Consider the following 23,169-nt stretch of genomic DNA (forward strand, 5'->3'; position numbering starts at 1 on the left):
TAATCGAGCCGTAAATTTAAGGAAAAATCGTTAGTATAGTAAATCCAGCCTTTATCTTTCTTATAGATTAACTATTATATACTAGTCCCTTAGTATAGGGCTAGTACGTTAACCTTACTATCTACTTAGATCCGGTATAGGTCTAATAAGTAATTAAATAGACTAGCTACTATACGTAATTAAACGTATTATATAGACTAGCTACCGTATATTATTACGCGTATTAAATACGGACTAGCTACCGGTCTTATAAGTTAAAGTAAGAGTAGTAATAACTATCTATATTCTTCTCTACCTGCCTAAGATCTAGCGGGTTCTCTATCCTCTATATATACTATAGCGAGCGTAAGACTTTACTTAGGGCTTTAACTAAGTAATATCTTAACCTTATAATCGTACGATAGTAGTATAGTATATTAGCGGTATTTCCTAGTATTTTCCTTAAGTAAGCATAGGTATTTCTTTATAATTTCCCTACTATATTCTTATAGTAACTTCTTAGGGAAATATTAGTATAGTCCTTAAGGAACTATTATTACTTAGGAAATTATAGTATATTCCCTATATAATATATCCCTAAGGGAAATCTCTATAAAATATCTATATAATCCGCTTAGTTATCGTTTCTAGGATTTCTAGGTAATTTCCTAGAGTTTACTTAGTAGCTTCTAGGTTCCTTCTTCTATAGGGAGCCTTAAAAAGTTAAGGGTAACTTCCTTAAGGGAAGTAGATATCGTTCCGGGTACCTAGATTATCGACTATAGGGTGTCCTATAATAAATACCTAGGGCGAAAGAATTAACTAACGTCCCCGTTAGTTTCCCGTAGTATTTAGGCGGGAGTCGCGCTAACGAGGGATCGTAGTAAAGTTATATAGATTTCTAAGGTTAATATAGGGAATAACTCGTCTCTTATCTAGAACGTAACCTAGTGCGATTAATACTAAGAGCGTAAGGCGGCTAAGCTAGGAGTAAAACACTACTAAGACCGGGGGCGCTAGGTAGCTAAACTAGGGCAATAAATAAGTAAGGCCGGGGGCGTAGTATAGCTAAGCTAGGGAAAACTAATTATAACTAAGGGCGCTCTATAGCTAAGCCGGTAATAAAACGAATAGGGCTAGGGATACTATAAGGCTAACCTAGTAACCGACTATCTTACGTCGCGGGGGTAAGGGTAGGGCGGGGGATCTCTTCCTCGGCTTCCTCCTCTATTAGTTCCTTAGGGCCTACTAGCACGTTAGCCGGGGCATCTTATATATCGGAGGCTCTATAGATAGGCACGCTATAGGCATTATTTAGGGCCGGTTCTACTAGGAGTATTATAGCTAGTCTATCGCGAGAGGCTAGAATTTAGTTATAGATTACTACTACTAGTGCTTATATAGTCGGGCCTAGGTTCTAGAATCCGCCTAAGTATATATCGGTAAACTTCTAGTCTAACGAGTTAAAATAAGCTATTACGTTAGCTATATAAGGGCGGGCCGCGGCTAGCGTACGTAGGGGGCCGACGCGGGCGGCTCTTTAGTATACTATAGCGAGCTCGGGTAAGTCGTCTAGGAGGTAGGCGGCGAAAGCGAACTAATAGACAAAGCTAGCGGGTACTCTAGCGAGGGCGGCGTACTAGCTAAGTAAGAGGTCGGCGTTAGCCTCCTTATAGATAGCGGCGAATAGATTTACCTAGATTACGGCCGCGTCCGGGGCTCCGTAAACTAGCGCTTCTAACCTAAAGTAAACGATACTTATATAGCTATCTATATCGCCCGGGTTATCGTAGTATACTACGAAAGGTATAATAAGGAATAGTCCGGGCTTTCTATAGCTTAGAACCTAGAAGGGGTTAAGCTTCTATTAGACTAGTATCGGGGCCTATTCCTCGGCGAATAGGTTAGCCCGCTTAGAGGGAGTAGAGGGTAGGGCCGCGGCGGCGGCGAGTAAGCGTCTAGTAAACGGGTTCCTTAATAGCTCGTTAAATATAAGGTCTACTATACTAGATCCTCCGGTCTTAGCCGGGGTACGCTTAAGGGTCTCTTTAAACTTATAAGTTCTTAGTATACTAGAGGCCTTATACTCCTCCGCGGCAGCGGCCTTAAATATCTTTAGATAAGTAAGGAGGCACTTTATACTAGTAATAGTAGCGACGATCTTAAGTATCTCGGCGTCCGTAGAGGCTACCTATCTAAATAGGAGCTTATTAACGACGTTAGCTAAGATAGTAGCGATCTACGCGGTTCTAAGGGCGCTAGTTATTATCTTAGTTTTATTAGGGAAGATAGCTCTGTTTAGGTCGCGTAGCGATAAAGGAAAAAGCTCGTCCTTATTAGATAACGAGGTAAACTACCTATAGGCGTTTTAGGGGGTGCTAGGGGTTTTCCCTATAATGCCTAAAACTAAGGGCAGCGAGTTACTAGACGAGTTACTAGAGCTTAATAGCGATAGGGCACGGTCGTTAAAGTAAACGCGTAATAGAGTACTAGGAATAGGGCGATAGGAAGCGTAGTCCTACTATAGTTAGATAGTTAATATCGCGTTTTTACTAGTTTAGGTAGTTACGGGAGTTATAGTAGTAATATAATAGGCGGCGATATTACGAGGTATAGAGAAGTATAGCTAGTTACGTTTACGTAGATTATAGGCTTTAACTAGGGGAAGAGATAGAGGGGCGTAGTATATACCGTTTTCTACTAAGCCCGCGTTAAGATTATACCCTTCTCTAGTAAAGAGGTCGCGGTAGTTAATATATATACTATAATTATCCCGTTTCTACTTAGTAAATACGGCCGTATTAGACTTAAGGTTATAAAGGAGCTCTGCTTTATTCCTATATAATTAAACTACTTAGCGGAATCCCTTAAGGCTTAGGCGCGGCGGTTAGTAGTAGATTTAGTTCGAGAAATACTAGCGAAATACTAGGTCCTTACTATAATACTTATAGCCTTAGATAGCGGGAACCTTAAATATAGGTATAAGAGGGGCGCGGTTTAGTATAGAAAAAGAAGCGTAAAAGGATAGTAAAATCGGGTTCTAAAAATAAAAATAAACGCGGGTGCTAAAACATAGAATTAGGTTACCGTTCGCCGTAGGCGGCCTATTAATACTTATTAGCTAGTTAACCTATCCCTAGACTTTTCGGAGAATAAACGGTAATAGCGTATACTATATACCGTTATTTCTCCCTTAGCTACGGCGGCTTATACTATTATATAGCGCGCGCGCGGAGCTTCTAAGTATAGGTAATACGACCTTATAATACTCCTTACTATACGGTAAATTCTTCGATAAGGTCTTTAGTAACGATATCCTTAGTAGCTACCTAGGAATTATAGCTACTTAGCTAGCCTTTTTAGCTAATAAGGTATTCTATATAAGCGGTCCCTTAGCTATATTTATAAGTTCTAGAGTTAAGGATTCTTTTAACTTCCTAGTAGTTAGTATTAGGTTCTAGGCCGGGTTAGGCGTTTAGTCGTTTAGCTAGCTATAGCTATACGACGGAAATAACGTTATAGATATTTAGGGATCTAGCTAGGTTAAGGCAGTAGGCTAGATAGCCGATCCGCTTAAGGACTTCGAACGGTCCTATATAGCGTTCCTTTAACTTTATTACCCGTCCGTTAGCTACGCTATATCCTTTCCCTAGCTAGAGCTATACCTAGTCTCTAGGCTTAAACTCTAGTACTCGGTACTTCGCGTTATACTACTTTTTTATTCCTACTTAAGCTAGAGCGATCGAGATCCTAGCCTAGTCTTAAAGTATCTCCCTATCTATCTATAGGGGGCCTTCTTTAAGGTATCGCCTACTATCGTCTATCCGTATCCCGGTTAGTAGCTCGCTTAGAGAGGTGCCGATTACTAAGGAGTAAGAGTTATTAAGGGTAAATTAAAGTAGTAGTAACGCGTCGACCTATTAATAGGATAGGAAGTCGGTCGTAAAAAACTAAAGCGCGGTTTTAACTACTTAGTTACGTCGTTCTAATAAGCCGTTAGTCTAAGGATACTAAGCTATAGATACTAGTAACTTAGACCTATACGCTATCTATAGTTCTTTCTAGAACGCCGAAAGGAACTTAGGGTCCTAGTTAGAGATAATCTAAGTAGGAATCCCTTAGTTATAGCGTATTAACTTAGTAAATAGTACCTTAGCTTAGTCTTCTACGGTAAACTAATTATAGCCTAGGATAAGGAGCCTTATTTTTAAGAACTTATCGGTTACTATTAGTAGTATATTATAGTAGACCTTAATAGGTAGTATCTATAGAGTTCGGTTTATAAGGACGTTTAGGAGTCCTATAACGAAATCTATATTAATTATATAGAAAGGTAAGGCTAGGGACGTAATTAAAACTAACTCGCTAAGGGCCTTTAACTAGTTAGTTTAGTTCCTATAGTAAGCGTTATACTTATCGATAAAGCCGTCGATAAGTTTCTTAAAGCTAGTAATAGCGAATATAAAGGATAACTCCTCCTATATCCTTCGCCGTCTAAGGTAAAATTTATATACGTAGTCGTTAGCGATAATTTCCTTAGCGTAGGTAATAGGGATATAGAGCTAATAACGACCTTCGGACTTAACTAAGTAGAGTAACCCGTTCCGCTAAATAAATAAGAGACCGACCTAGGACTTATCGTTTCTAAGCTACTTTAATATACCGGCCTACCTAGGTTCTTCCGCGTATACTCCTTAGATCTTCCGGCGTAGGTTAGGTTAGATAAAGGATTCTATAACTACGTACGCGTATTCGACTAGCGCTTTATCTTCTTAGACGCGGTCTAATTCCCTAGGTTTATATTTCCTAGGTATTATAGATAGTAGTCGAGATAGTATATCGGTAAGGATATTTACGGTTTTAGGAATATAGTAGACCTCTAAGGGAAACTAGCTAAGGTACTATAAAGCGAGCACGACCTAATTATTAGTCTTTATACTAATGGTAAATAGCGATATTTACTTTAAGATTACGCTTATAGTAGCGTAGTTAGTTAGTACGACGACCTTTAGTAGTAAGGTAGAGATAATATATAACTAGAGCTTCCGATATACCTAGGAAAGATAAGTAACTTTAAGTTTAGTAGGCTAGTATCTAGGTTCTTTGCCGGTTAAGCGTTTACTAAGGTAAAAGATTAGCTAGATACTTATCTAGGGCGGGGTCCTTCCTAGGTTCTAGTCTACCCCTAGTATAAGGTAGAAGGCTACTACCGTAAAGCCTAGCTCGCGGCTAGCGTTAATTTATAGGAATAATAGCTATTATAGGTCGAAATAGTATAGCCGCGTTAGTTCTATAAAAGCGTTCGTAATATCTTAGAAGGCCTATTCCTCTGCTAAGGAAGGTTAGTACGTTACCTTAGAGGTATATCTATTCCTTACCGATCCTTTAAGTAGCGCTTAACTATCTTATACTTCCTTAAGTATCGCTATTTTCTAAACTTAGAGCGCCTCTACCCTCTAAGAGAAGTAAGCTACTAAGTACTATAGCTAGTTAACTAAGCCGAGCTACTTTTCTAGTACTTATAGGGTATTTAGAAACTCTATATCCTATAATACTTATACTCGTTCTTTAGTATTTATTAGGCTAATATTATTAACTCGAAATCCTAATAGTTTTATAGATAGGTAGCCTAAGAATAATTTCGATCCGGCTAGGGCTAGGTTATAGTCTACGAAGAGTTAAAAGATAGCCTAAAGGTAACGAACGTAGTTATCTTTTATATCTAAGTATATTACGATATTATCGATATACCTAGAGGAATATTTTATATATTCCTAAAGGATTTAGTCTATAAATCTTTAAACGTATATAGGTAAGTTCTTATATCTTATTAGGGCTACCGTTAATCGTTTTAAGCTTTTATAGCTAATTACCGTAAACCTTTCCCGATACTCTTTATAAACGAGGAACTAATAGAAAAAAAACCGAGCGTCTATAGCGGAAATAAAGCGTTTCCCTTATAGCTTTTAGATTATATCTCCTTAGAGCGGCATTAAGTAGGCGTCTAAGATAGCTACGCTATTAAGAGCGCGTAGGTCTATTACTATTCGGCCCTTTTCGTTACTATATACGGTTTTCTAGACCACGAATATAGGGCAAGTAAATAAGGTTGCCTCTATAGCCTATTTTATACGCCCCTTTTAGTATAGGTCCTTATAGGTCTAGTTAATTAGTGCCTTATCCTTTTAGCTAAGCGGGTAAGCCCTAAACGCTAGTTTATATAAGTACTAATTTTCTATTAATAGAATATATATATAGTAGTCTAGGTAGACCTTAATAGTACCCTAGTCCTTCTATAGGGTTAAGAAGGAGGCGACCGTGCGTTAGATCTTTTTTATAAACGCGGGGTCTTAATTATAGATTTTAACGTCCTTTAAAGTAGTTATTTCTAGGAGGCTATAGTCTCGTAAAATCCCGATCTTATAGTTTAGGGTCTATCTATACGTCTATAAAGGGAGTTCCCCTTTAGCGGACTTAGGGCTCCCTTCCTCTAGGGTTTCTACTAATAAGTTAGTAACTTAGTATAGGTCGCTATATTTTATAGTTTTCCGTATAGGTAGCTCTTTAGTTAGAGTTACCCTAGCTAGGGTTTCCTTAGGTAGGTCGATCTTTAAAAACTATATTTCGTCGCTAAGGTCTATTAGTATTCCTAAGTACTATCCTTTCTTAAATCTAACGCGGCGAGCGGTAGTATTAACCGCTATAACTAGAGTTATACCTTAGATTAGGTTATAGGCTAATAATAGGTCTCTCGGAAAGAATACTAAGTTACGATCCCTTAGTACGTCCTTAATCTACGCTAGTAGGCGTTCTATCCTATATATAGGGACGTCGACGTCGGCTTAGTATATAACCTAACGATAGATCGCGTAGCCCTATTAGGTCGAGCGAGCTACGATTATTAGGTTACTATATAAGCCGATAGATATTATTCCCTTAAAATTTAGGATATTAACTTCGTTTAGTACCGAGAAATCTTATCTAAGTAATAATCCTATAGATAGGGTTTAGACTACCTAGGCGCCGATAGTAAATTATCTAACCTTAAATCCTATTCCTTATTTCCCTAGGATATTTATTATTAAGGTCGCCTAACCCTTAGTTTAGCTTTTCCTTATACTAGATAGTAGGACCTACTAAGTTATATCGAGGGTTACGTCGTTAAAGTAGTTAAGCTAGTCTTCCTTAATTATAGAGCGGGCTATACTAGAGTCTATATATATATTTAATAGCTAGTCTAGGCCTTTAGTTCTAAAGATAGATATCTAAGCGTATATAAACTAGGATAGCTTTAATAGATCCGATATTTCGGTTTATAGCGCCGCTCTTATAGTTAGCTAGTTCCTTAGTATTCTAAGCGAACGGCTCGGTCCTATAGGTTCTACTTCTATTATATTAAGAATAAATAGGATCTTATCTTTTATTTCTTTAGTTTCTTCTCCTATATTAGCGGTAGTATTACTATCTTCTAGCCCTTTGTCCTAGGTAAATAAGATCTAGTTTTATATTTCCTAGGAAAGATAGATCCCTCCCTAGTCGTTAGTTAGTGCCGCTTAAAGCTAATGGGCGAGGTTAATTATAATCGGGTTTTCCTAAGAGCCCTCCTTTAGTTTTAAATCCTAAGGCCGTAGTCCGGTTTAGGGACTAGTTAACTAGTTTAGTGCTAGGCTTACGTCTACCTAGCATAGATTATTCTATCTTAATATAGTCGTTATATTTCCTTTCTATTAAAATTATCCTCGTTCCTAGGGTTTCTAGCTAGTTAGTTTAGCTATTAATAGGGTAGAGTTTACTATAGTCTCGTTCTTAGTTTCGCGTAACCCGCTTTATACGCGTTCTTTTACTATATTGCTTATCTTCCCCTACGACCTAACTATTAGCTTAGTTTTTAACTATAGGATAAGTTACTTATAGTTATTAATCTAAGTATTAAATAATTCTAGACCGGTAGGTCGGCGGAATAATTCTTATAGTAATACGTCTAGTCGTTAATAGACTAGTATAGTAAGGTACTCTTCTAAGTATAGTGCTACTTTCGCTTTTTAGCGGAGCTTTAATATCTATCTATAAAAGTCGGCTCTATTTATAATATCTAAGGTAGTAAATCGTTCTATTTATAACGATCTTAAAGCTACTTCTAGCTAGATAGTAAAGCGTTTTTATAGTTTAGTATACTAGGCGGTATATCCCTAGTCCGGGGTATAAAGTATAGCTCGGTCGGATTTACTAAGAACGCTAGAATACTATTCGATAGCGGTTCTACGGAGTAAGCTAGGGATTAGTATTACTAGTTCGTTAGCGTATTCCGGTCCGCGGATAGCTACCTATTTTAGGGAATCGATAAATCGATCGATGCTTCTATATATAATCGTTTTCTCGGTCTCTTTAAGGACATCGAACGTTATATCGAAGGGGCTAGCGGGGTTAAACTTCCTTACGTCTTCTAGTCTAATATATACTAAGGGTGCTCGAGGAGGGTTTATAGTAGTATTATCCCTAGTTTCTCTTATTATAGCTTTTACTAGTAGTCTTATAAGAGCTTCTTCTATAATTAGACTTACTAGCTAGTTCGCCGGGGTTATTATCGCGAACGTGCCGCTAAGGGTAGTATTATATAGAGGTTCTTCCTTATTTTATTCGTTATAGTTTAGCGAACTTCTTAGCGAACTTCTAGGGCTTTATCCTTTTAATAGAGGTAGTTAGGGCAGGGCGGGGGAAGCTATACTATACCGATTTCTATACGGCTCCGTTACTCGTAGCTAATATTACCTTATTACTAGAACGTATTCTAGGTTATTAATTTATTCTTATAGGCTTTAACGATCGGCTAGGTAAGCTAGTAAGTTATATTATAAAAGTTCTACTCTTAATTCCTCTAGGCGTCGTTCCTACCGCTAAGGTAGGCGATCTAGCTATCTTCTATTTTTATAGGCACTTAACGGGAAATATCCTAGAAATAAGTATCTTTCTAACCGCTAATAAAAGCTCTATAATACTTAAGCTTTAATATATCGAAGTTCTACCTTTATCTAGAGTTCCCTAAGTATTTCTTCTATAAAAAGAGATTAGGAAGCTAGTATTCGTTAGTACGTAAGTAGGAGCTTTCTTCCTAAGAAGATATTAGGGTTTATAAGTTAAGGTTAACTTATCCCTTTCCTTATTCTTTATCTTCCGTTCTACTAGATATAAACTTTAAGAGAATAGATAGTTAAGGGAATTAAAATTACTACTATTTATTATATACTAGTCCCTTAGTATAGGGCTAGTACGTTAACCTTACCGTTTACTTAGATCTAGTATAGGTCTAATAGGTAATTAAACGGACTAGCTACTATATATAATTAAACGTATTATATAGACTAGCTACTATACGTTATTATACGCGTTAAATACGGACTACCTACTAGTCTTATAAGTTAAAGTAAGAGTAGTAATAACTATCTATATTCTTTTCTACCCGCCTAAGATCTAGTAGGTTCTCTATCCTCTATATATACTATAGCGAGCGTAAGACCTTACTTAGGGCTTTAACTAAGTAATATCTTAACCTTATAATTATATAATAGTAGTACGGTATATTAGTAGTATTTCCTAGTATTTTCCTTAAGTAAGCATAGGTATTTCTTTATAATTTCCCTACTATATTCTTATAGTAACTTCTTAGGGAAATATTAGTATAGTCCCTAAGGAACTATTATTACTTAGGAAATCATAGTATATTCCCCGTATAATATATCCCTAAGGGAAATCTCTATAAAATATCTATATAATCCGCTTAGTTATCGTTTCTAGGATTTCTAGGTAATTTCCTAGAGTTTACTTAGTAGCTTCTAGGTTCCTTCTTCTATAGGGAGCCTTAAGGAGTTAAGGGTAACTTCCTTAAGGGAAGTAGATATCGTTCCGGGTACCTAGATTATCGACTATAAGGTGTCCTATAATATTAACTAAGCTAAAACTAACTATTAGAATAATTTAATTATCCCTTACGAAAATTAGCTATCCTTAACTTTAGTACTTCCCTTAATATCTATAATACCTTCTTATAATTTTAGTCCTTTAAGAAGGTATAAAGGGAATACCTTATTACTAGGGAATTAAATATATAAATAAAAGGATATAAAAGGGTGAATTTTACGATAAAATTACCTAATAGTTCTATATAAATTATTTAACGAAAAAGGGTAGCTTTTTACCCTTAATTTTTAACGAGCTTAATTTCCTTCTACTTTCTTTAAGAGGAAGGAATCTTCTAATATACGACTTTTAAGCTTATAAGGCTAGTCTAGAAGAATTAAACGATTAAGCTTATTATAGAGAAATTTAGTTAATTTATTCTCGAATTCTAACCTATCCTTAGGAAGGAACTACTTAAGAAGTTAGCTTTCCTTACTAAGAGGAATAGGTCTACTATAAAGGACCCTCTTTTAGTAGCTTATAAAGACGGTCTTCTTTAGTATATACGACTTAGTTACCTAGGCCCCCTAGCTTTATATAAGCTAGGCTAGTAATAAGGCGTTTAAATTAAGGGCCCTAAGACTATTAAATATAAATACTATAGCTAAGGGAAGACTAAGAGATAAGTTTTTAAAGGAACCCCTTTACGGCTAAACTAGCTATATAAGGAAATTTAGGTCGACTAAACTAACGTCTCTAAGAACTAAGAAAGCTTTATTAAGGTAATATTTTCTATAAACGATTTTTTAGGAATAGTTTTCCCTTATTTCTTATAGACCTACCTAAGTAAGTATAACTATCGCGAAGCGTAGCCTAGTTTTATAGTTCTCGGAGATATCCTATAGTAAGAGGGACTAAGGAAGCTAAAAAATAGGTTTAGAAGAAGGAGCTAAAAGAAGGTATAGAGAGGAGGGTAAGGGTAAGAGGGGAAGTAAAAGTAGCGATAGCTTCCTATAGAGGTAGCGAGAGATAAGATAGATATACCGGCAACGGCTAAAATAAAGGGGAAAAACCGGTAAAAAGCTCGGTAGTTAAGAGGATATTAGTAGCTTCTTTAAGTAGGATCTTTTTTATTAATTAAGATACTAAATAGGTATAAAGAGGGGCATTAAATAGAGGAAAGAAGGATAATTAAGGTAATATAATAATTACTCCCTTACTATAATTACTGCCCTTATAAGAATTAAATATCTCTGCCCTGCCTATCTAACCCCTTACTTTTAGTTTTACCTTTATATATTTTTATATATTTCTTATATCTCTCTTTACGAGAGTTATAAGCCCGGGAGGAATAGAATTCCTATACCTTCTAGCTACTATAAAAGGCACCTTTCTTATATCCCTTATAGCTTCCTTTTACCCCTCTTACTAAAAAAGCCGATTTTTAACCGACTTTTCTACCCCCTCTTCCGTAATAATATCGAAAACCGACTCTACCGCCCTTACGGTCTATAGGACGATTCTTATAGAGCCTTAAGATTAGGATAAGTAGGTAAAGGAGCTACGGGCTCGTATAGATAGGACTATCTATAATTTAGTCTTCTTTAATAAGTAGGACCCTCTTAAGCCCCCTCTTTATCTTAGGGCAATAGAATTTATAGAGGGAGCTTCCCTCTTCTCTAAGCTAACCTCCGTATAGTAAAGAGCTTTTTCTACTACCTTAGGTAACTACGAGAGTTACTATAAGGAATACCTCTATAAAACGAAGCTACTAACTACTATATATACGGCGATAACGGAATCCGTTAGTGCCGTAAAGCTAATCTCTCTTTAAGAAGAAAAGACTCCTAGGCAGTAGCTTTTAAAGCTCGAGACCTTAACGGCTCCCTCGAGGGGCTATATAACTAACCGTATTATGAAGACCTATATAGTATACCTAGGAGCCTTTTCTACTAGGAACCTACTAGCTTCTTCGTAGCTAGCTAAGTAGGAAGAAATCCTCGAGGAAGCTAACTAATACTTCCAAATAGAAGCTCTTTCCGGCTAGTAGCTATAGGATATATCTCTATTAATAAAGCCTATTAGTAACGGTTACTCGACTATCTTTCGAAGCTAGCTAGGAACTAGACGAAGAAGCTGCTAGAGTGTAATAATAAGCAGTCTTATTCCTTCGTGGCTAGCACTCGACCTAGACAGCTCGACCTGCTGCCCTTATAGCTGCTGCAGCCCCTATTACTACGGCCCCCGCTGCCGCCGCTGCTGCTGCTGCCCCTCTAGCTCCTCCTCCCTCGAGAGCCTTAACCCTATCTTTAACGGCTGCCCCCGTCCCGGCCCCGGCTCCGCCTACTGCTCCGGGCCCGGTCCCGTTAGTCCGTCCGGCCCGACTAGTCCCCTAGTAGACCTTTTAGTCCGTTAGTCGAAAAATCAGGGAACTAGTCGAAATCGAACCTCTTCGTTAAAATTAATAATAAGGGGTAAAAAGGGGGGGTTTTTAAGCAGACCTTCTAGACTAGGACGAGGATTCCTCGAAGAAATAAAAGACTAGAAGACGAAACGGCTGCCTAGCCTATAAATCCCTAGGCTATCGGTTATTATAATACTAATAGGTCTTTAAGGAAAACCGACCTAAAGGATTTAACCCTTTAAAGAGGCTATAAGAAACGATATAATAGTCTCTTAAGGAGGACCCCTCGTTATAAAAGAAGATAGACGAGATTTAGGTTACTAAGAAATAGTAACTAATAACGCCGCTGCCTTTATTCGAGCCGTAAATTTAAGGAAAAATCGTTAGTATAGTAAATCTAGTATTTATCTTCCCTACGGATTAGTAAGGCTACCCGTTAGGACCCTCCGACTATCCCCTACGAAAATCAGCTATCCTTAACTCCGGTGCTTGCCTTAATATCTATAATATACTCTTACGATTCCGGTCCTTTAAGAAAGCATAGAGGGAATACCTTATTACCGGGGAATTAACCGTACGGATAGAGGGGTATAGAAGGGTAAATTTCACGATAAGATTACCTAATAGGACTATATAAATTCTACGGCGAAAAACGGTAGTATTTTGCCCTCGATTTTTAACGAGCCTAATTTCCTTCCGCCTTCTTTAAGAGGAAGGAATCTTCTAGGATACGACGTCTAAGCCTACGAGGCTAGTCTAGAAGAATTAGATAATTAGGCTTATCGAGGAGAAATTCGGTTAATTTATTATCGAATTCCGACCTATTTATAGGAAGGAACTACTTAAGAAGTTAGCTTTCCCTGCTTAAAGGAGGGTAGGTTTAAAAGACCCTCTTTTAGTAACCTAAGGAGACGGACTTCTTTAGTACGCACGACTTAGTTACCCGGGCCCCCTAGCTTTATATAAGCTAGGCTAATAATAGGGCGTACGAATAAGGAGCCTAAAGACCGTTGAATGCGAATACTACGGCTAAGGAAAGACTAGGAGATAAATTTCTAGACGAACCCCTTTACGGCCGAACCAGCCGTATAAGGAAATTTAGGGCGACTAGACCGACGTCTTTAAGGATAAGGAAAGCTTCGTTAAGGTAATGTTTTTTATAGACGCTTTTTTAAGGATGGTTTTCCCCTATTTCTTACGGACCTACCTAAGTAAGTATAACTAGTTTGCCCTCTAGGACTTCGTTAACTAAATAAAATCCTACTTTAGCTACGAGGTAAAAAAGATACGGTCTAACGGAGAGCTATTAACGAAGGATATCTTAAATTAGCTTTAAAAAAGAGGTATTTTACCCCTCCCGTTAGCACCGAATACCTAGGCCTAGAACGGAGGGGTAGAAAGATTAGGGGGTGCTATAATAAAAAGGGCCCGTATAATAAGACTTACTATAAGGCTTCCTTACGACCTTTAAAGGGAAGTTATTAAGACCGCCTATTACCTTTAGAACCGGACCCTAAGGGACCCTAGGGGACTAAGGGACTATAGGGACTAAGAGACCCTTTTTAAGACCTAAGGAATAGACTAGAAATCCCCCCTCGAGCTCTTTACGAAGAAGAGGGCCTCGCTAGCCTACTATTATGCCTACGGCTATAAGGTATATACTATAACTACCGATATATAGCTAAAAAGGAAGAAGAAAAGAAAGCTTAATCCTAGAGCCTTTATTAGTTACCTTGTCGGTTATAATTCTATAAATATCTTCCGGATCTAGATTCCTTTTTTATATAAGGTTATTTCGACTAGGGATATAATTTTCGACGAATCTAGCTTCTTCGATAGAAAGAGGGATTAATAGCCCCTCTTACTCTTATAACGTTAGCTAATTTAGAAGATCTAAATCCCCCCTTCCTAGCAGTCTTAAGAAGAGGTCCTAGATAAGGAAACGGAGGAAGAAACTAACGTCGAAGTAGTCGAGGATAACGCCGACTTCGAAAAAGAAGAAGAGGAAGCTACTAGATTAGATAATCTAGACGAAGAAGGAGACTATAGGAAAGCGGTAGAGCTAGAATACGCTTACCTCCCTACGCCTCCTCTTACGGAATAAGAAGAAGATCTAGAAGCAGCTTTTTCTATTAGTCTTCCTATCTCGACCCTTAAGGGGGTAGGAAAGGCACCTCTCTTAAAGGACTACCTAGCTACTATTTTATCCCTACTTCGAGAAGCAAAGGAAGGTATAGGGCCCGATACGGTTACTAAAGAAGACTAACCTCTCCCCTATTTCGATCGTTTTTCCGACTTCTATCTAACGCCTATAGAAGACGGTTCCTACGGAGCATTTATAGCAGGCCGGCTTTTTAAGCCTCTATTAGCGAGGAAGGTATATAAAAGAGACCTCCCGGACCTACTAGTAAACTAAAAGCAGCTAGAAAAACACCCCTTTAGAGACTAGTTTTTCTAAGCCTAGAAAGACTACCTAGCCTTATACGAAGAGATAGGGTCTTTCGAAGAGGTCCTTAAGGAAAAAGTAAGAGGAAAATAGGTCCTTAGCTATAAGTAGGTCTTTATCTATAAGACTAATAAATATAGCTTCCTTTAAAAGTATAAAGCCTAGCTAGTTATTTATAGGAATTAATAGGAAAAAGGGGATCTACTTACTAGGGCAACTACCTTAGTAGGGATGTCTTTTTAGACCCTTATAGCTATAGTAGTAGAATTCGACCTCGAACTTAATTAGATAGATACCGTTAACGCCTTTATTAACTGCCCTTTTAAGGAAGAAGAAGTTATCTATATACGCTTTCTACCTAGTTTCTAATAACTAGGAAAGGTTCTACGGCTTAGGAAAGCTCTATATAGACTATTAAGATTACCCCTTCTTTAGCAATAGTATTTAATAGGTTCCCTTAAAGCCCTAGGCTTCGAGAAAGTCTCTTAGGAACCGTGTATAATGTAAAAGGGTAAAATTATAGTCTTCTTTTATATCGATAATATTATCTAGGCCTACTTAAAAGAGGAAGAAGTAACTACTAGGGAGGCTATAAAAGGCCTATAATAAAGGTATAAGATAACTAGGCTAGGGGAGCTAAAGTAGTTCTTAGGGATATAAATCCTTCGGAATAAGTCCTAACGGACTATCTAGCTTACCTAGGATACCTATATCGATAAGGTCGCTTATAAATTCCTCCTTAATTCCCTTAAGAAGAAGCTTCCCTCTACGCCTATATTAAATAAAGAGCTTTTACCTAATCCGTCCTTTTAAGCTAGGGAGTAAGAGAAACACCGATATTAATAGAAGGTAGGCTCCCTACTTCTTTTAGCTATTTCTACTAGACCGGATATCTCTTTTACGGTCTCCTAGCTAGCTAGGTATAACTAGAATCCTAGCCCTAGGCACTAAGAAGTAGTAGATAGAGCTATCCTTTATCTCTATTTAACGAGATTATATAGTCTACGCCTAGGAGGGCAGGGAAGGAAAATAGCTGCCGAAATCTTCCTTTATTTAAGCGATTCGTCCTTTATAGATAATTCCTTAGATAGAAAGAGCTTATAAGGGTATATTATATCCCTTTTTAGAGGAACTATTGCTTAGAGAGCTTTAAAGTAAGCTACTATTATAACTTTAAGTATAGAGGTAGAGCTACTAGCTCTTTTAGAAGCGTTAAAAGAGGCGATTTTCCTTAGCCGGCTACTTATATCTTTACGACTATAAATTCCGTCCCCGTTAGCTATAGAATACGATAATATATAGACTATACGAAGTCTTATAGTGGAAAATAGTAAGCTATTAACCTTACTATAGTATATTAATATCTATTAGTATTAGTTACGCTAAGAAGTCTAAAGGGGACTTATTTCCGTCCGTTAGGTTTTAACGGTAACGATAAAAGCCGACGGTCTTATAAAGCCCTTACTAAAGTAGAAGCTAGCTATCTTTTTATAGTAAATTAGGCTAAAAGACGTTTAAGAGAAGCTATCCTTAGAAGCCCGCCTTAAGAGTCGATAAGAAAAGCTAATAGCACGTAAGAGGAAGGAGACGTCTATAGCTAAAGAGAGGAACTAGGACTTATCCTAAAGGAGGGCCCCTAGCTTAATTAGGACTTATTCTTTTTAAAGGCCCCCTTTTTAGGGACTTGTCCTTAGAGAAGCCCCCCTTTCTTATAGGACTTAATTTCCTCCTTAGGCCCCTTTTCCTAAAGTAAGTCTAAAAGAGCCTAGGGCTAAAACCTAGATTTCTTAAGTAGGGGATAAGTATAAACTAAGACCTCCTCTATACGCTTACCGGCCTAATTATTCAGCTTTACCCTTTCTATAAGGGCAGGCTATAGCTAAGGGGGTATATCGCGAAGCGTAGCTTAATTTCGTAGTTCTTAAAGATATCCTATAGTAAGAGGGACTAAGGAAGCTAAAAAATAGGTTTAGAAGAAGGAGCTAAAAGAAGGTATAGAGAGGAGGGTAAGGGTAAGAGGGGAAGCAAAAGTAGCGATAGCTTCTTATAGAGGTAGCGAGAGATAAGACGGATATACTAGTAATAGCTAGAATAAAGGGGAAAAACTAGTAAAAAGCTCGGTAGTTAAGAGAATATTAATAGCTTCTTTAAGTAGGATCTTTTTTATTAATTAAGATACTAAATAAGTATAAAGAGGGGCGTTAAATAAAGGAAAGAAGGATAATTAAGGTAATATAATAATTACTCCCTTACTATAATTACTGCCTACGTAAGAATTAAATATCTCTGCCCTACCTATCTAACTCCTTACTTTTAATTTTACCTTTATATATTTTTATATATTTCTCGTATCTCTCTTCGCGAGAATAATTAGTTTGCCTTCTAAGACTTTATTAACTAGATAAAATCCTACTTTAGCTATAAGGTAAAGAAGATACGGTCTAATAGAGAGCTATTTATAAAGGATATTTTAAATTAGCTTTAAAAAAGGGGTATTTTACCCTTCTTATTAATACTAAATACCTAGGCTTAGAACGGTAGGGTAGAAAGATTAAGGGGTGCTATAATAAAAAGGGCCTATATAATAAGACTTACTATAAGGCTTCCCTACGACCTTTAAAGGGAAGTCGTTAAGACCGCCTATTACCTATAGAACCGGACTTATAAGGACCCTAAGGACCCTAGGGAACTAAACTAAGAAATAAACTAAATATTACCCCTTAAGCTCTTTATAAAGAAGAGGGCCTTATTAGCCTACCTTTATACCTATAGCTATAAGGTATACGCTATAACTACTAATATATAGCTAAAAAGAAAGAAGAAAAGAAAGCTTAATCTAAGAGCCTTTATTAGTTACTTTATTAGTTATAATTTTATAGATATCCTTTAGATCTAGATTCCTCTTTTAAAAAGGTTATTTCGACTAAGGATATAATTTTCGACGAATTTAGTATCTTTAATAAAAAGAGGGATTAATAGCCCCTCTTACTCTCTTAATATTAGCTAATTTAGAAGATCTAAATCCCCCCTTCTTAATAGTCTTAAGAAGGGGTCTTAGATAAGGAAATAAAAAAAGAAACCGACGTCGAAGTAGTTAAAGATAACGCTAACTTTAAAGAAGAAAAAAAGGAAGCTACTAAATTAGATAATCTAAATAAAGAAGGAGACTATAGGAAAGCGGTAGAGCTAGAATACGCTTACCTTCCTACGCCTCCTCTTATAGAATTAAAAGAAGATCTAGAAGCAGCCTTTTTTATTAGTCTTCCCGTTTTAACCCTTAAGGGGGTAGGAAAGGTACCTCTCTTAAAGGATTACCTAGCTGCCTTTTTATCCTTACTTCGAGAAGTAAAGGAAGGTATAGGGCCCGATATAAAAGAAGACTAACCTCTCCTTTATTTCGATTGTTTTTCCGACTTCTATCTAACGCCTATAGAAGACGGTTCCTACGGAGCATTTATAGTAAGCTAGCTTTTTAAGCCTTTATTAGTAAGGAAGGTATATAAAAGAGACCTCCTAGACCTACTAGTAAACTAAAAGTAGCTAGAAAAACACCCTTTTAGAGACTAGTTTTTCTAAGCCTAGAAAGACTACCTAGCCTTATATAAAGAGATAGGGTCTTTTAAAGAGGTCCTAAAGGAAAAAGTAAGAGGAAAATAAGTCCTTAGCTATAAGTAGGTCTTTATCTATAAGATTAATAAATATAGCTTCCTTTAAAAGTATAAAGCCTAGCTAGTCGTTTATAGGAACTAATAGGAAAAAGGGGATCTTCCTACTAAAGTAACTATCTTAGTAATTATCTTATACTTATACTCTATATAATTATTACGTCTTCTTAGCTAACTTTTCGAAACTAAGCCTAAAATATAAAAAGAGTATACGCCTAGAACCGTCGCGAATAGCGTATTACGCCCCCTTAAGTATAGCCTTATATAGCTACTAGCGGGTGCGTAATATACTACTAAAGATTGCGAATTAAGCGAGGTTCTCCCTTATATAGGTAGAAAACTCTTCCCCGCCCTCGCTAACTAAGGGTATATGCCCCCCGCTAATAGGACTAAGCCTAGACCTAACTTAGGACCCCGGCTTAGATATAAGGAGGGCCCCTTTAACTTTAACCCCTTAACCTAAGGGTCGAAATAAGTACCTTAGAGGCTAGGGCCCGCTTAGAAGAAGCTTTAGAAGGCTAACGCCTTTTAAGGACCTTAGAAGAAAGGCCTAAGACCTAAGACTAAGACCTAGAGGATATTAAGATAGAAGATAATACCTAGTTTAATAGGGGCATCTATACCCTAAGGAATATATATAGCCCGCGTAGTAGAGTCTTTAGTAGGGTCCTTAGTAAGGTCCTTAGTAGGATCCTTAGTAGAGTCTCTAGCTAGCCCTCTTCTTAATTAGATAATCCCTTAGCCCCTATTCGTCTAAAGAAGAAAGAGGGAAAATTCGGTCTATAAAAGAAGTCTCTTTTCCTCCTTAGCTAGTAAATAGCATCTTCTTCTATTATTATTATCTTCTTCTATTATTATTATCTTCTTCGATATCTTTTCTCTACTAATATACCTTTTTAGCCCTCTTTACTTTTACCTTACCTTACTTAGTACTTTCTCTTTTCCTTCGTTCCCCTTAAACCCCCTTCGTCCTTTAGTATCTAGCTACTACTATTGCCGTTAGTATAGGTATATCTTTAGGTATATACTATAGTTACTATTAAACTAGCCTATACTAAAGACTAGCCTCTTTAAGCCTAGCCTAGCCCTGCCTTAGGCTAGCTACTTCTAGCCTAACTAGCCCCTAAAGTAAGTAAAGGGGCAAAAGAGAGCTACCCTTAGTAGCCCTATTAGCCCTACGCCTATCTAACCTACGTTCTAACGCTCGTAGTAGACTTAGCCCTAGCCCTAGCACCCCTTCCCTAGGGACCGGGCCTAGGGCTTCCTTTAGCAGGCCCTCTAGGACCTTAAGGAAGCCTAAAAAATCGAACCCTTTTATAAGACCCTTATAAAAGGGCTTAAGAAGGCAGCTATAAGGACCCTAGACCGCTAACAGCCCCTATAATAGCCCCTATACTAGCCTAAGGCCGCCTAGCAGCCTAGGGCTACCTAAGGAAACCTCGAAGTAAGCTCGTAAGCTAAGGTTACCGTAAAGAAAGCGCCTAAGGCCCCGGCTAAGGCCCTAGCTAAGGCTCCGGCGAAAACCCTAGCTAAGGCCCTAGCTAAGAGGAATATAAAAAAAGACTTCTAACTTATCCTAAAGTTAAAGAAAGAATCGCTAACGCCGACTATTAACCTTATTACTCTTTATAATAAGCTTAATAAGGCTATAAGTCTTAAGGTATATAAGCAAAAGCGGAATTTTGGGAAATCAAGGAATCACGTAAGACTACGTGATAGAGGGGAAGAAGGAGTATAAGGTAGGATTTTCAACGGAATTTATTGGTAGTGTATTGGTGTGTGTAAGAGGTGTTGAAGTTGATGATTCTCTATCTATCTACCAGCGGACATGCTGTCTTATATAGACAATTGTAGCTGAACGGAAGAACCTTTCGGGACCAGATTTAGGCTGCCGTATAGCCCTGAGACTAAGGAATTCCGTGATACCTCGAGTGAATCTGGAAGTGTCTTGGTTCCACTGATATTCGTGTTTAAAGGAGGTTGGTCGTGCCGGTGTTCTTAAGAGGTCTTAGCTAGCATTCCAAGCTAGCTCTGTTCCTTCGATTCCCGATTGTACGATAACCGGCAACCCGTTTAATGCATAATGACATGCAAATTGACGAGCGATTCTTGCTCTATAGGATGAGATTTTGTCTATAATTAATATACTACTTATTGGCTTATATAATCGGGAGAGTATATTATAGCTGCTTTATTTATAGTAGGAACACCGTTCCTTACAGCCTCCCTTAAAGAGTAGATTTATATACTCTTTACTGATTTATTTATAGTAGTATATATATAGGGTAAAACCTAATATAGGAAAACCATTCTTATACCTTAATAGGATATATAAAAACCTATTCTTTCTTAGGAAAAGAAAATCCTTAGGTATATACTAATAGAAAACCTATGGTAGGAAAAATCTATAGTTATAATAATTATTTATAGGATAACCTTATATAAGGTAAAACCTATTATTGCTAGGAAAATCTTAATAGATAAAAACCTAGTAAATATTTCTCTAGGAAACCTAAAAGGAAAACCTAGTAGAGGAAAGATATAGAAAGCATAAGAAATATCTAAAACCCTTTAATTGCTTAGGAACTTATATTAAGGATAGACTGTCTCTAAATTTATAGAGTAATTTAGGTCTTAATTCCTTCGTAAAAATATCAGCTATATTATCTTCTAATTTAATATAAAAAACTCTAATTTCCCCTTCTCTTATACTAGTTCTAGTATAGTGATAGGCTAATCTTATATGCTTGGACCTTTTATGAAATTCCGGATTTTCTGCTAATTTAATAGCAGCAGTATTATCCGTTAAAATAGGAGGTATAGTATTAGGAATCTTAATAGATAGATCCTTAGTAATATTTTTAAAAGCATATTTAAATAAACAGCTTTTTATTTGCCTCCTAAGGCCAATATACTCTGCTTCGTAGGAGCAAAACGGCTTTCTGCTTAGAGCAAGCCCAGCTTATTATATTATTATATATATAAAAACAGTAACCGGAAAAGGATTTTCCGTCCGTTAAATCCGACGCCCAGCTAGAGTCGGTAAAACCCTTTATATATAGATAGGTAAAAGGGATATTGCAATTATATTTAATCTTTAGGCTAGGGAATTTATTTAAATATTTCCAAATTATATTTAAAGCCTTAAAATGCGTCTGGTCGGGCTTAGCCGCGAATCTAGCGCAGGAAATTACAGAATATAAGATATCTGGCCTAGTAAATAAGGCTAAGTATAATAGAGATCCTATTTCTTTTGAAATTGCAATATATCTTCCTTAGAAGGTAATTCCTTTGCTTTTATAAGCTTAAAGCCTACTATAGCGGTAAATTCAAGTTCCTAAACCTTCTTTATTAAATTCCCTTAATTTATTTAAGGTATAATTTTCTTGGATATATATAGCTTTTATTTTCTCGGTTTATTGTAATATTTAGACCTAAGAAGTCTTTTATATCTCCTAAGATAGTAAAATCTAGGAATTTAGATAATTCTTTAAATAATCTTTCTTCTATTATAGATTTAGAGGCCCTACTATAAGAAAGTCGTCGACGTGAATTGCTAAGGCTATACTATAGTCCTTATTTATAAATACTCCTTCGTCTATTAAAAGAGGAAGAAATCCGAGATTATTTAGTATAGTTTTTAAATGATTATACCAGAGCTTAGGACTTTGTTTTAGGCTATATAATGCTTTCTTTAGCTTTGCTTTAATTTCACCGGTTTTATATAGGTCTAGGAATTTAGTTAATTTAATTTCTTTAGCTCTATAAGCTGATCTATGTTTTAAATAATATTCTTTAAGAGCGTATTCTTCGTAGCCTATAGGAAGATCGATATATACTTCGCTATCTATATCGGCATGTACGAATGCATTTGTTATATCTATTTGCAAAGCTTCAATTCGTAGATAATAGCTAAAATAAGCAGAATTCTAATAGATTCGGGTCTAGCCGTAGTCGAGAAGGTATCTAGGAAATCTAAGCCATAGATCTGCTTAAATCCCTGTATTACGAAACGGCTTTATATTTTATTATATTATTTTGACTATCCTTCTTAATAGTATAGACCCAGCGGCCTCCTATAGCCTCCCTATCCCTAGGGAGGTAGGAAAATTCCTAAGTTTTATATTTAATTAGCTGGATAATCTCCTTAATCATAGCATCTTTCCAAAATGCTATCTCAGGGCTATTTATTGCCTGTTTATAGGTCTTTGGAATTTTTAGATCCTGATTTTCTATACTAGCTAGAATTAACTCTATAAAATCGCAGTTTAGAAATAAATTAACGTTAGGGTATTCGATATAGTTAGAATCGAACCCTTCCGGCTTCTTAGGTAATTCTACTACTATTTTACTAGTAGTAGGAATAGGATCGTTATTTAGAGACTCTTCTTCTATAGAGGGCGAGGACTTTTATCTCTAGGTTCTCTAGTAGCTTCCTTTATAGGGATATAGCTTTCTAGCTTATCTTTATTCGGATAGAATTTAAAATCAAAGGTATTATTACTACTAGAGATTTCTAGATTTTTATAAATTTATTTTCTAGTATAGTAATATCTCTAGAGATAGTAATCTTTCTCTTAGAAAAATCCCAGATTTTATATGCATTTTCTAAATAGCCTACTATTATTCCCTTAAAGCTCTATTATCTAGCTTATCTTTAGGGTCTTTATTCTTATAATATATAAGGCTTCCGAAGGTCTTAATTTTATTAAGGTTTCGAAGGGTAGTATTATATTATCCTCTTTTCTATAGGACTTTTAAATCCTATCGCAGAATGCAGT

Source organism: Hirsutella rhossiliensis (assembly GCF_020360975.1).
Source record: "Hirsutella rhossiliensis strain HR02 chromosome Unknown scaffold00002, whole genome shotgun sequence".
Lineage (NCBI taxonomy): Eukaryota > Fungi > Ascomycota > Sordariomycetes > Hypocreales > Ophiocordycipitaceae > Hirsutella > Hirsutella rhossiliensis.